Source organism: Elephas maximus, chromosome 4 (assembly GCF_024166365.1).
Source record: "Elephas maximus indicus isolate mEleMax1 chromosome 4, mEleMax1 primary haplotype, whole genome shotgun sequence".
In the NCBI taxonomy this organism is placed as follows: Eukaryota; Metazoa; Chordata; class Mammalia; order Proboscidea; family Elephantidae; genus Elephas; species Elephas maximus.
In genome coordinates this window covers 48425587-48440960 of record NC_064822.1, presented here as the reverse complement: position 1 = coordinate 48440960, position 15374 = coordinate 48425587, and positions in this window count along the sequence as shown.

Below are 15374 nucleotides of genomic sequence, written 5' to 3'. Positions count from 1 at the left end.
CATAAAGGTCGGCAGTTTGAGCCCACCAGTGCTCCTTGGAAACTCTATAGGGCAGTTCTATTCTGTCCTATGGGATCACTATGAGTTGGAATTGACTCGACAGCAGTGGGGTGGGTGATGTCCTCAGGTACCTGCTGAAGACCACAAGCCCTTAGCAAAAGATGTAACAATGTCATACCTAGAGTTTGTGTCTAGGAATAATATAGTTCAAAGCAGAATTAAAATATATTTTTCATATGTATGTATATCCATGTTTCATTGCACACACAAAATGTTCACATGAAAGGCAGTTGTCCATCATTTAAGGTTGCTTTAAGGGTTCGTGTGGTTTAATTTTTCTTGCAGATATGCCCTTTACAAATGCCATTTGCTGATGAGTGGATTCTAGCTCATAGAAAGCTCATGTGTGTCAGAGGATAATTGTGTCCATAGGGTTTTCAATGACTGGTTTTTCAGAAGTAGGTTAACAGGTCTTTCTTCTGAGGCACCTTCAAGTGGACTCAAACCTTCAACCTTTCGGTTAGCAGCTGAGTGTTTTAATCACTTGGACCACCCAGGAACTCTATTCCGTTTAAAGCAATCTTAAATGATGGACAACTGACTTCCATGTGAACGTTTTTAACAATGAGGAACTACTTAGCGCCCCTCAGTCCTCATTTAACGCAGTCACTTCCTATGTCTAACTTTTGGCAAATTTTCCTAGGATATTTGTGAAAAGCAGAGCCTTTTCCATGTGACAATCTCTCTAGTACTGGGTGACTACAGTAAAAGCTCTTTTACTTCTATTCTCCAGGTACTTGATATAGTTTGTTCTATCTTGCTCACTTATTCCTTCCCATAACCCACTGTAAATTGACTGTGAGATGTGGATATATTATTAAGAAATCCACCAGGCAACCATAGTTTGTTTAAGTTTGGGTTAGTTTTTTTTTTTTTTTTTTTCCCATATAATATGAGATATTGGTATGCATCTGTTACAAAGATAGTTTTTGTTTCTTTGTTTTATTTTGTTTTTAACTAAAATGCAAGAGTTGAAAAAAGATGCATGGCAAAATAATAGCTGAGATAATTTTTTAAATACAGAGGAGATTATTCAAAATGTGATTATTCAAAAAATGACCTTAAAAGAAAATAACTTTCAAAATTATCCTTATTTAGAAATGTATATGGAAATAAAAATAGAATAAAAACTTTTAAAACATGTAGCATTTCTACATAAAATATAATTTGATGTAAAAGGCATAAAGGGAGTTATTTAAGTGACCATATCATTGAGTGCCAGTGCCCTGATGTAAAGATTTTAAAAAACACATATTAATTTTTAGTAGAAATTTTTGAAAAATTAAACAATAATCGCCTAGCATTTGTGGATTTGAAGCTTGCCTTTATGGAAAGCTAAGGAAAATAGATATTTTTTAGAGTACATTTTCCATCTACAGGCCTGAAATTACCTCTTGTGGGGTACAAAATTGTAGGTACACATATATATAAAAGCATGACATCTTTGATGGCTATTTATAAGAGCTTTCCTTTTACTTGCCTTGCAGGAAATCGCTAATAATTTGAGTGAAATCTACCTCTAAGTAGAGGATGGTGTCTAATTTTCTGTACTGCAGCTCAGAACAGAATTAATGTTTTTAATGAATCATTCTCCTTTTTAGAGAGAGATATATGGCCTCTACCCAAATTAAAAAAGAAAACAAACAAAAAACACCTTCTTAGTAATTATAAGATAAAAAATAAGCCTGAAAGCATAAACCTTTTAAAATATACTTCTATATTCACCAAGTCTTTCATGGAGTTTTGGGCACAAACTTTCCATCTCCTCCAAAGTTTCCTAATGGAGTGGCCTACTTTAAATTTCGTCTTTGCAAACACTGTGATTTACTCTGATGGTGTAGTCAGTGCTCATTTGTGTGGAATATCTTCACAGTGAAAATAAAAATGCTAGCATCTGATAAATCAGGTACTTTTTCTTGTACTTATTCTGCTAGGAAAGTTAAAACACACACACACACACACAAAAGTACTAGAAAATGGCATCACACTTAAATCAGTATTACCACCACATGGCAATAGTTGTAGGAAAAAAAATTCATAGTAATCACTTTTTATAATACTGTTTATATTAATTTTCCCCCTAATGCTTACTAATCAATTACCTATAAAATGATCTGAAAGGAGACTGGATCCTCCCAGACAGCAGAAGGCACATTTTTCTCATTTACTTGTAACTCACTGAATATATTTAACTAGTGGAATAATATTTGATGATAATAATATGAATAGTTAGGAGAGAGATCCCACAGTTAGGGAGAGCTGTTCCCAGGGGATGATTCAAGTCTAAAGACAAATGGCACCAGATTTTCAAATCATTAGCAAATTTACCAAGGTGATATGGGTAAATTTGAAGACATATTAAATGAGCTTAGGAAACCATGAAGGTAAAACAAAATCGCAAAGACAATACTATTCCATAAAAAGCTTACTGCATTTGCCTCTGTATGATTAAGAAAATTAATTAAGAGGTTGTTGGTGAGGAAAGAAGCATGTATTAATTTACATTGTTGTTTCAGTGGCTCAAATAATAGTATGCTGCAGCCCTCCAGTTATTTAAAATATTTAAAGTTATAGCACATTTATTACATATATCACATTTGATATATATAAAAATTCTGCAATTTAGCCAAGACACGTACGCTTAATGCCCTTTTTACATATATGCAACAGTTATACAGCACTTACTATGTGTTAAAGACTGCTTTAAAAGAACTGCAAAAATTATTTAATCCTCCTAACAGATAAAGTATATTCTCACATTATTTCTACTTTATTGATGATAAATACGAGTTTAAACACTCTTCCCAAAATCACATAGCTAGTAAGTTCCCTGGCCAGAATTTAAACTCAGGAACTTTGGCCCTAGATTTCTTAACCAATAACAGACTTAATAGACAGATATAAGGACAGATACCTAATAAGTAGAAAGACTTGGTTTAAGACATGTGTCTGATTTCACCAAGTCTAGTGGTTTTATTACTACATAGCTAGGATAGAGGGATGGGAGATTTGAAAACTTATTGTGTATAAATACACACATGCCACCAGTTGGCCACTTGAAAATTATAGGATCAGTCCAACTGCTAATTCCAGAATCATTGTCACGATTCTCCGCATGCTGTGGTTCTTTCACAGGACTGTTTAGTGAAAGCAGTGTAAGACAGTATGTTCTTGTAAACACTGTCCACATAAAGTGGGATAAGGGATACAAAGTTGTGAACTACTCCCTATTTAATATGGAGCACCAGTGACAAGATAAAGATGTCTGTACTTATTTATAAGAGAAGCTGACGGAAGTCAAATTAAAAGGCTCAAAGTCTTGGTCAGCTAGAGATGAGTGAGTGCCTGGAAAATGGTCCTTCGATCCATTACTTTTCTTCGTAAATACTCAGGAATATGATGAGGTGTTTACCATTATTTGTCCTTAGTGAGGAGGTAAGAATTTAGCCAAAGTCAAGCTGTAGCATATTCACCTGCACACCCATGGCTCCGAATGTAAGTATAGTATACTAACATTTTACTTCAGGGGGCCTTGGAATTTTCTAAGATAGCTCAAAGACCTAGTTGTCCATGATACCTCATGATCTTTAGGGTACTCCTTTCAAGACATCGAGAAGTTCTCTCTTCATATGTGATATGCATGATTGCGCAAGGGTTAAGAGCTTGGCTGCTAAACAAAAGGTCAGCAGTTGGAATCCACCAACTGCTCCTTGGAAACCCTATGGGGCAGTTCTACTCTGTCGTATGGGGTCGCTATGAGTTGGAACAGACTCTACAGCAATGGGTATTGTGGATACACTTACATTAAAGGAATCCGTATCCATTTCCTACGTCATTAGGCATCTTTTCATCAATCATTTCAGCATCCATCCTTGAGAAAAGTGCATAGCACACCCACAGATGAGACTTTCAGGAGAGAAGCTGAATTAACAGTGTCAATATAACATGTAATCTCATTGTTTTTGTTTTGCAACACTCACAATTGGAGAATATCAAACTAAGGCTGCACTGACAATATAGATGTTTCCCAAAGATATTCTCCAGGCATTCCAACTAAAATTATAGATGCTAAAACCATCTTCCATTAGATCGCTAACATTTTTTGCTGACCTCTCTTCGTTTTTTGCTTATATGGCCATTCTGAAATCACAGTAGAGTCCAGCAAGAAACATTTCCAATTCAATCTTAGTGACCAATCAATTGAGAGGTTACTTCATATTTTTTATTATTTTTCTTTCTTCCTTTTACTTTCTTGTTCTTTCTCTTTCTGGTCTGAGATGCTGAAATATGAGTCCTTCCCTTATGTAACACTGCATTTATATCTCTCCATCAAATGGGTCTTTTCCAAATTTTATTTGATTACTTTTTCTCTGCCCTTTATACTTACACACATTTTCCTTCCTCTCATTCCTTAAGACCTGTTTAAAAATGTTTATAGACACTAATTTGTATTGGACAATATGTCATTTTTATGTGTGTATGTATGTGGGAGCCCTGGTGGCACAGTGATTGAGAGCTTGGCTGCTAACCAAAAGGTTGGCAGTTTGCATCCACCAGCTGCTTTTTGAAAAATTATGGGGGAGTTCTGCTCTGTCCTAAAGGGTCATTATGAGTCAGGACTGACTTGATGGTGATGAGTTTGGTTTTTGTTTTGGTATATACGTGTTCTTAATTTGAATAATTAGTACTGCACAATGTATATCTTTTCATCCACTATTATTGTTTCAGATAGATTACTATCACCATATGTGCCGAACAGATAATTAGTTTATTACATCCATGATTTGCCTACACCTCATTTTATGGTAGATTGTCTCCAAAGATGGCCACCAACATTCCCTCTCATCCACTTACAGGTGTGCTGCTACTCTCATCAAGAAGTGGACTTTCCAGGAGGGGACAGGAAAGAACCCAAGATCCAGAAGGGGAGATTGTTGACATGTCATGCATTTGGCAACCAATGTCACAAAACGATATGTGTGTTAATTGTTTAATGACAAACTAATTTGCACTGTAAACCTTCATCTAAAGCACACTAAAAAAAAAAAAAAAAAAAAAAAGAAGTGGAGTTTAGTATTCCTGTCCTTGTATATGGGCAATCTTTGTGCCTTTGGCCAATAGAATGTGGTGGAAGTGATACTACACTAGTTCCTGGCCTATCCCTTAAGAAGCCTGTTTGTTTTCGTACCCTCCTGGAAGGCAGCCTTCCTATAACGGAGCTTGGGTAGCCTACTGAATGAGAAAAGATCACAGGATGAAGTCGCATGGAGGAGATACGAGTGTGAGGCTGTCTTGTATTCCAGGCCCAGTTGAATTCACAGCTGAAAGTAGTCTCTGAGTACCCTCTATGACACTCCATGAAGCAGAGCTTCAGAGCTGACCTGAACAGAATCATGGAAAAAAGTAAATCATTGTTTTGAGTCAGTTTTTTACACAGCAATAAATAACAAACACCTAGTTATGTATTGGAGTTCCTTTGTGGTGCAGTTAATGTGCTAGGCTGTTAAATGAAAGTTGATCATTTGACTTTACCCGGAGGTGCCTTGGAAGGAAGTACTGGCAATCTAGTTCCAAAAAACTATGGAGCATAGTTCTACTCTGATACACATAGGGTTGCCATGAGTTGGAATCAACTTGACAACAACTGGTAGTCATAGAGTACCAGCAACTTCCTATTATCACAATCATGAGTGCTAAACATCTTCGTATATCATCCCTCATGGACCTCTATACAATTTCTCTAGAGAAATCCAGGAATTGCATTGATTAATGATGGGTCAAGTTGTTATTAATCAAATAGTACGTGGATGCTGTCCAGAATGGCTTCGGTGATCTTCATTCCCAGGGAATGTGTGAAGTTTTTGATTCCTCACATTTTTGTCAAAATTTGATGAAATTCTACTTTCTCGTTGTTTGCCTTATTTTGTTCTTATATAAAAGCTTCTTTTGCCAAGTTAAAATGTTGTCTTTTATTGTTTTTATATATATATATATATATATATATATATATATATATATATCTTAACCATAAAGAGATTCAACTTTATCAAATGCTTTTTAGGGGCATCTGTTGAAATAATTGTGTGATTTTTCTGCATTAGTGCACTAATATGGGGAATGACATTCACAGGTGTACTGATGTCAAACTGCCCGGGTATTCACGAAATTAACCCTCCTTTTATATCGTGACTAAGCTTTTACACACGCTTTTGGACTCAGTTAACTATGCGATTTAAAAAACTATTTCATTTCTGTCTATTCTTTTTTGTAATAACTTGCAAAATTTAGGAATTATTTGTATCTTGAAATTTAAGTAGAACATAAAAGTCTTTGTACTTGGGAATTTTGCGGGGGAGGGTCAATACCTTCTCTATTTACTCATTGTTGTATTCAAGTTTTCTATTTCTTCATGTATTTTATCTAGGTTCTCACATTATTGGTGTAAAGTTGTTTCCACCATTATTGGTGTAAAGTTGTTTTATTTGTTTTGGCTTTGCTTCTTTTATTCTCACATTATTGGTGTAAAGTTGTTTTATTTGTTTTGGCTTTGCTTCTTTTATTCTTTGATATTAGGTTTTCCTTTCATTGTAAAGCTGGCTTTATCATGTGTTGGCTAGTCACTTGTTAATAGGTAAAGGGAACTTTTAGAGAATATTCGAGATGGAATGTTTACCTTACTTGTTACAGGTATTAAAGACCTAGATGATATGCTTTTGCTTTATGGGAGCTTCTAGAATTTTGTATTTGTCTTTTAAGTTTTTTAATTAAGTTTTTAAATTGCCCTTTATTGTGAGTTCTTGATGACTATAAGTAGGGAAGAAAATTTCTATTTAAAAATTTAAGCACATTGCTGTTTTCTGGATAAATATATGGAGGATGGAATATGCTTCTGAGTGACTGATGCCTCGTCTGGGGAAAAATCATTTTGGTGGTCTTTCTGACTATCCAAAATTAAGTCAAAATTTTTGCTGAAAAGGGAGATTAAAGGCTACAAAAATATGAAGGTGTTTAATCTTTGTATCCATCAAATTCAAGCTATTTAATAAACCTTTACAGAGCTTTAAATTTTATCAGTGTGCTTTACAAACCAAAAACTGACTGTTGTGACTCTTAAAACTAGAAATATAAAATCCTCTGTAGCATCTTACAGGATGTTATATTGCTTTGGCTTAAGAAATACACACAATAGTTGAGTGACTAATTAAGCTGTGAACACTTTACATTGTTGGCTGCCTGCAGGGTGAAATGGCAATGAAAGAAAATCATGGCAGTGCCACTTTCGAACAATGCAATAACAAGCAAGATAATAATTTAACTGCAAACATGAAAAGCGAGTTAATATAGCATCTGCAGAAATATATTTTTGCTTTACAAAGGGATGAATCTATACATGTGGCTAACTTGTTTTGCCTGTAGTCATGTGGTATAAGCACAAACTATCAGAGAAGAAAATTATTTATGTTAATGCTTGGCAACAAGAAAAATGGTGCTAAAATATTCAGTTTTGAATAACTTTGTTGAATCTCATGATTTATCCCCTAACAGCTGTGTTGACATTTTCATTGATGTATAAAAGCAATAGTTGGTTAAAACAGCAGATGCCTTATCAGTGCCTTTAAATTATGAATAGTCACTGTATTTTTCACTGCCATATACTCACAGAAAAAAATAACATGTGGTTACAATAATTTTTATTAAATATTAACTTCTATATACTCCTTTTTAAAAAAGCATTTTATGTGACAAAATGTGATTTCCTTTTAAAACATCTCTGCTGTGTATCAAAGCATGATGGGCACCTTGGGTAAGACATGTGTGTGATTGAGTTGTGAGCTGAACTAGCTGTGTTTTCAATGGAACACCATTTTAACTTAAAGCGACAACTAACGGACAAACTATGGTTGTTCAGAATTGGATATTTAGAAGATGTTTCTCAAAAATGAAGCAAGCTGGTCACTTCAAGAAAGACAACTGATAGCATTTGTTGTCAACGATAAATTTAGAGGTTTCAAGAAAAGTTTTGAATTTTAGAAAACTTTTATATGTCACTGTGAGCTTAACAGCTTCTCACTGTGTAAAGACTCTTTTGAAGAGACCAATAGTAATCCGAACAATTTTTTGTTATCATATGGAATATGTCAACATTTTGAAGATCTGCATAACTCAGTGAACACTTTCCAACCGATGTTCCACAACCATACCAGTTGTCATCAAGTCAGCTCTAACTCATGGCAGCCCATGTGTGTCAGAGTAAAACTGTACTCCCCAGGGGTTTCATTGGCTGATTTTCTTGAAGTAGATCACCAGGCCTTTCTTCCAAGGTGCCTCTGGGTAGATTGAACCTCCTATTTTTCAGTTAGCAGCTGTGCACGTCAACTGTTTGCACCACTCAGGAATTCCACAAGTATGCACGTGTTTAAAAAAAAAAAAGTACAAAGTAGAAAAAATGGATTTTAGTGTAACAGGATATGAACAGCTTATTTATATTGTTTTAGATTCTTCATTGCAACTAACATGTAAGATACTATCACTTGTGTTTGGGTGTAGTATCACATAATAGTATTCTCAGTTATCTAAAAAAAACTATTAAAATTATTAAACTACTCCTCCTTTTTTTCCAAGTAACATCTGTGTAAACCAGATTAGCTTTTCAGTTACTTGAGCCCAACTAGCATATTGCAAGAGATTGACTACATAGGCAGGTATGAGAATTCAGCTACCTTCTGTTATATCTGTTAGTTTTTTTTAATGTAAAAATTAACAATATTCATTAATGTGTTTTTTCATTGGAAAATGGAGTTATGTTTTATGAAATATAAGTTATTCATGTTAACCTGTGATGGATTTATTATTATAAAAAAATGAACTAATAAATGTATATTCTAATTTTTTCTCAGTTTAGTTTCTAATGGAGTAAATATTGATAGACATAACCCACGTAGCTAAAGTTCTTTGGTGTTCTCAATACTATTTAAGGATGTGAAGGGTCCTGAGGCAAAATATGAGAGCGACATTTTACTTTTGTACTCTTTTAGGTCAATTTTGTATCTCTTTAATTTTTGTATGACACTCAATGTCTAAAAAGGGATGTGTGTGTGTGTGTTTGTGTTGGTTCTATACCAGTTTGCAATTAGAAAATTACAATCATGTCAAATTAATTGATTCATCAAATATTTACCTAGTTCCATATTTTTACCCAAATAATGCACACTTACTCTGTTCGTATGCCAACCATGCCCTCCTCCTGCAAGGTATTTTCACAATCACGATATGCTAATTTTCGTTTTACAGCAACATGTATAAAAACAAATTGGCATAGTGGCACTTATGAAAATACTTTGAGTGGAAGGGCAGAGTTGCCAAACAAACATAGAAGGTGTGTTATTTGCATAAAAACACAGTACTTACTAAGAGCTAATCAGTGTTCTAGTTATTTGGCAAACACAAGTGAAAAAAAGAGACAAAAATTCCCGCATAATGAAACATATTCTGGCAACAATTTGGCTTAATTTCTATTTTAAAAGAATTATCAATGATCAGAAGAGACTTGTATCTCAGCAAAGCACATAAAATTGTGGACAAGTTTTGGGCAAAGTATAGATCATGGGATCCAGTGGGTTTGAAATTGTTCAAATAAACAGTGGTTAAGAGTTCTGCTGCTAACCCAAAGATTAGCAGTTCAAATCCACCAGCCGCTCTTTTGAAACACTATGGGGCAGTTCTACTCTGTCCTGTAGGGTCGCTATGAGTAGAAAATGACTCGATGGCATTTAACAACAACAAAGATGATTAGTTAATTTTCTTCATCCAGAGAGGAGATATTTTAGAAGCTGACTTTGGGGTTCTTCCTTAAACTTGTCTCATTAAACAATTATGCTAATGTACAAGTTCCTGAAGGGTAGTGGTATAAGCATGAACTCTGAAAACAGGCATCCTAGGTTCAAATCTAGCTCTTCAACTTACTTGGCTCCACGACCTTCAGCAATTCATTTAACTCCTTCGTGTCTCGGTTTCCTCATTTGCAAAATGTGGTTAAGAATAGAATGTACATACCACATAGAATTACTTTAAGGATTAAATAATTATTACTTGTAAATATTATATAAGGAACCCTGGTGATGCAATGGTCAAAGGACTTAGCTGCTAACCAAGAGGTTGGAGGTTCAAATCTACCAGTCGCTCTGCAGGAGAAAAGACCTGGCAATCTGCTCCCATAAAGATTGCAGCCTAGGAAACCTTATGGGGCAGTTCTACCCTGTCCTATAGGGTCACTATGAGTTGGAATTGACTCAATGGCACACAACGACAATAATAATACAAATATCTTATAAATGCTTGCTATATTTATTAAGGAAACCCTGGTGGAGTAGTGGTTAAGTGCTACAGCTGCTAACCAAAGGGTTGGCAGTTCGAATCCACCAGGCGCTCCTTGGAAACTCTATGGGACAGTTCTACTCTGTCCTATAGGGTTGCTATGAGTCGGAATCGACTTGACGGCACTGGGTTTGGTTTTTGTTTTGTATATTTATTTATATAAAGTAATAATTAAAAGCTTATACATTATTTAATTTAGTATTAATTAAGTGGGACATAATTATTTCTTAAAAGGATTGTAATGGAAAGATACAATAAGACATTAAGTTTGAGAAAGTCTAGGTAATAGAGGGGAAATAGTGTTGGTGAAAATCCTGTGCTGTGAGAAACTGCATCAGTTATGCTATGAACTTTCTGTCAGTCAATGCAAGTACTTATCAAAATCGTAGATGACATAAAGCTAGGAGGGGTAGTTAGAATGTTGGGTAACAGAATCAGAATTCAAAACAGGCTCTGTAGCCTTGAATATTGGGTCAAATCTAGCAGGATTAAATTTAACATAGAAAAAATGTAGGTCTTATACTTGAGATTCTAAAAGATGCAATATACACTTTTGGATATAACTGATTTTAGGCTCAGCATAAAAAAAATTTTTTTTATAAGTCAATAAATAAGTCCCCCAAATAAGCTAAACTAATTTTAGGCTTCTTTTATACTAATGTGTGTCTTGCTCAGTTAAAGTCATAATACCACTTTGTCGTGGTTAGTTTGTACCCTGCGATACAGTTTCAGGACTATGAAAAAAAGTAGGGCATATTTCAATACAGCAGCTATGAGACTGAGTTGACTTGAAAATGTCATATTAGAAACCAAGGATTAGTAGAAATAATAATATATCTTGACTCTGTACCATTCAGTAATCGCAACACTTCCACGTACTCCTCACACATGGCAGGGTACCCAACTGCCATACTTAACTGTGCTAGAAGCAATCATCCCAGATACGTCCAGCTTGCTCCTGACCTCTTCCCAGTTCGCATCCAGCTCTAAAAATATTCATGTCCTTTGTCCAGGACTTAGCTTCTGGGCTCTGCTCATTCTCAGACCTTCCTTGGACGTGCCCTTCTGGATTTCCTGGCTTTAACTATCTGAGGTAGAATTCCCTTCCAGCCTGACTGTCAAATCTGGAAAGATTAAATTTTAACATTTCCTCTAAAGGTGTACATTTGCATAAAATTCTGGCTGTAGCCCTTAAAAGGCAAGTATGGAACTCAAGGTAGGAGGTAAATGCAGGAGAGAGGATTCTGGTTAAGAACAACTTCTAACAGCTGGACTTGCCTAAAGTTAGAGTTAGCCTTGTCAGGGACTAGTGATCTTTCCAATTGTACTGACTGAAGTTAGTTTTTCCTTTTGTGGAACTCTTGAAGCAATAATTTAAAAATTAGACAACAGATTATACAGATTATCTCTGAAGTAAGAGTCTGTGGTTTTATGTGAACTATTAGAAGGGACTATGTAACAATTTCATGGAAATGTTGTCACCGTTTTGACAATCAGAAAGTGGAGCTAAACATTTCCTCATAATATGACTTGAACATAAGCTGTACCTTGGTCAGTTCAGAAAAAAACATTGAGACTTAGCCTGATAATTCAAGGAAGAGACCAAGGTTGCTCAGATAACTGAAACAAAGTATATTCATTGCATGAATCATACATATAAATGCTTTACTTTCTACTCTTTTTTCTCTGTTAAAACATAACTTCAGCTTAAATGTGGAATATTGTTTTCTGTTTATTTTATTTAGACAGAAATTGATGACACCTTCCCTTAGAAATGGATTGTTAAAAGTAATGAAATTAGCTGTTAATAAGACAATGTAACAATTTAAAGTACCAAAGACAAGCTAATCTGTTAAGATGTACACATAATGCTCTGTAAGTATTTATTTTATGTGTTGCGACTGTGAAACTGATTTTCCTATCTTATAAACTTTACTAAAAAAAACTTTACTAGGGGATCCCTAAAAACGTTATGGTATTAAATAATATTAAGATTAAAATTAAATAAAAAGTATTTATGAGGTATAAATTGAAAACTTCAAATAATATGAAAGCACTAGGAATGGGTTTGTTAAAATATCTTTAGTCCCTCATTAAAAGGTTAATTTTTTTAACACCAAATTTAGAAATTGATTGTAAATATATATATATATATATTTTTTTATTAAGCTTCAAGTGAACATTTACCATTCCAATCAGTCTGTCACATGTAGGTTTACATACATCTTACTCCCTTCTCCCACTTGCTCTCCCCCTATTGAGTCAGCCCCCACAGTCTCTCGTTTCGTGCCAATTTTGCCATCTTCCCTCTCTCTCTATCTTCCCATCCCCCCCCCAGTCAAGAGTTGCCAACACACTCTCCCGTGTCCAGCTGATTTAATTAGCTCACTCTTCATCAGCATCACTCTCCCCCCCACTGACCAGTCCTTTTCATGCCTGATGATTTGTCTTCGGGGATGGTTCCTGTCCTGTGCCATCAGAAGTTCTGGTGAGCATTGTCTCTGGGATTCCTCTCATCGCAATTATACCATTAGGTGTGGTCTTTTAATGAGAATTTGGGGTCTGTATCCCATTGGTCTCCTGCTCCCTCAGGAGTTGTCTGTTGTGCTCCCTGACAGGGCAGACATCGATTGTGGCCGGGCACCAACTAGTTCTTCTGGTCTCAGGATAATGTAGGTCTCTGGTTCATGTGGTCCTTTCTGTCTCTTGGGTTCTTAGTTGTCGTGTGACCTTGGTGTTCTTCCTTTGCCTTTGCTCCAGGTGGGCTGAGACCAATTGATGTATCTTAGATGGCCGCCTGTTGGCATTTAGGACCCCAGGCGCCACAATTCAAAGTGGGATGCAGAGTGTTTTCATAATAGAATTATTTTGTCCATTGACTTAGAAGTCCCCTCAAACCATGTTCCCCAGACCCCAGCCCCTGCTCCGCTGACCTTTGAAGCTTTCAATTTATCCCGGAAACCTCTTTGCTTTTAGTCCAGTCCAATTAGACTGACCTTCCTTGTATTGAGTGTTGTCTTTGCCTTCACCCAAAGCAGTTCTTATCTACTGATTGATCAATAAAAAGCCCTCTCCCTCCCTCCCTCCCTCCCTCCCTCCCCCCTTTGTAACCACAAAAGTATGTGTTCTTCTCCGTTTTTTCTATTTCTCAAGATCTTTTAATAGTGGTCTTATACAATATTTGTCCTTTTGCCTCTGACTCATTTCGCTCAGCATAATGCCTTCCAGATTCCTCCATGTTATGAAATGTTTCACAGATTCGTCACTGTTCTTTATCGATGCGTAGTATTCCATTGTGTGAATATACCACAATTTATTTACCCATTCATCCGTTGACGGACACCTTGTTTGCTTCCAGCTTTTTGCTATTGTAAACAGAGCTGCAATAAACATGGGTGTGCATATATCTGTTTGTGTGAAGGCTCTTGTATCTCTAGGGTATATTCCGAGGAGTGGGATTTCTGGGTTGTATGGTAGTTCTATTTCTAACTGTTTAAGATAACGCCAGATAGATTTCCAAAGTGGTTGTACCGTTTTACATTCCCACCAGCAGTGTATGAGAGTTCCAATCTCTCCGCAGCCTCTCCAACATTTATTATTTTGTGTTTTTTGGATTAATGCCAGTCTAGTTGGTGTGAGATGGAATCTCATCGTAGTTTTAATTTGCATTTCTCTAATGGCTAATGATCGAGAGCATTTTCTCATGTATCTGTTGGCTGCCTGAATATCTTCTTTAGTGAAATGTGTGTTCATATCCTTTGCCCACTTCTTGATTGGGTTGTTTGTCTTTTTGTGGTTGAGTTTTGACAGAATCCTGTAGATTTTAGAGATCAGGCGCTGGTTGGAGATGTCATAGCTGAAAATTCTTTCCCAGTCTGTAGGTGGTCTTTTTACTCTTTTGGTGAAGTCTTTAGATGAGCATAGGTGTTTGATTTTTAGGAGCTCCCAGTTATCGGGTTTCTCTTCATCATTTTTGGTAATGTTTTGTATTCTGTTTATGCCCTGTATTAGGGCTCCTAGGGTAGATCCTATTTTTTCTTCCATGATCTTTATCGTTTTAGTCTTTATGTTTAGGTCTTTGATCCACTTGGAGTTAGTTTTTGTGCATGGTGTGAGGTATGGGACCTGTTTCATTTTTTTGCAAATGGATATCCAGGTATGCCAGCACCATTTGTTAAAAAGACTATTATTTCCCCAATTGACTGACACTGGTCCTTTGTCAAATATCAGCTGCTCATACATGGATGGATTTATATCTGGGTTCTCAATTCTGTTCCACTGGTCTATGTGCCTGTTGTTGTACCAGTACCAGGCTGTTTTGACTACTGTGGCTATATAATAGGTTCTGAAATCAGGTAGGGAGAGGCCTCCCACTTTCTTCTTTTTCAGCAATGTTTTGCTGATCCGTGGGTTCTTTCCTTTCCATATGAAATTAGTGATTTGTTTCTCTATCCCCTTAAAGTATGACATTGGTATTTGGATTGGAAGTGCGTTATATGTATAGATGGCTTTTGGTAGAATAGACATTTTTACTATGTTAAGTCTTCCTATCCATGAGCACAGTATGTTTTTCCACTTAAGTATGTCCTTTTGAATTTCTTGTAGCAGAGTTTTATAGTTTTCTTTGTATAGGTCTTTTACATCCTTGGTAAGATTTATTCCTAAGTATTTTATCTTCTCGGGGGCTACTGTGAATGGTATTGATTTGGTTATTCCCTCTTCGGTGTTCTTTTTGTTGATGTAGAGGAATCCAAGTGATTTTTGTATGTTTATTTTATATCCTGAGACTCTGCCAAACTCTTCTATTAGTTTCAGTAGTTTTCTGGAGGATTCCTTAGGGTTTTCCATGTATATGATCATGTCATCTGCAAATAGTGATAGCTTTACTTCCTCCTTGCCAATCTGGATACCCTTTATTTCTTTGTCTAGCCTAATTGCCC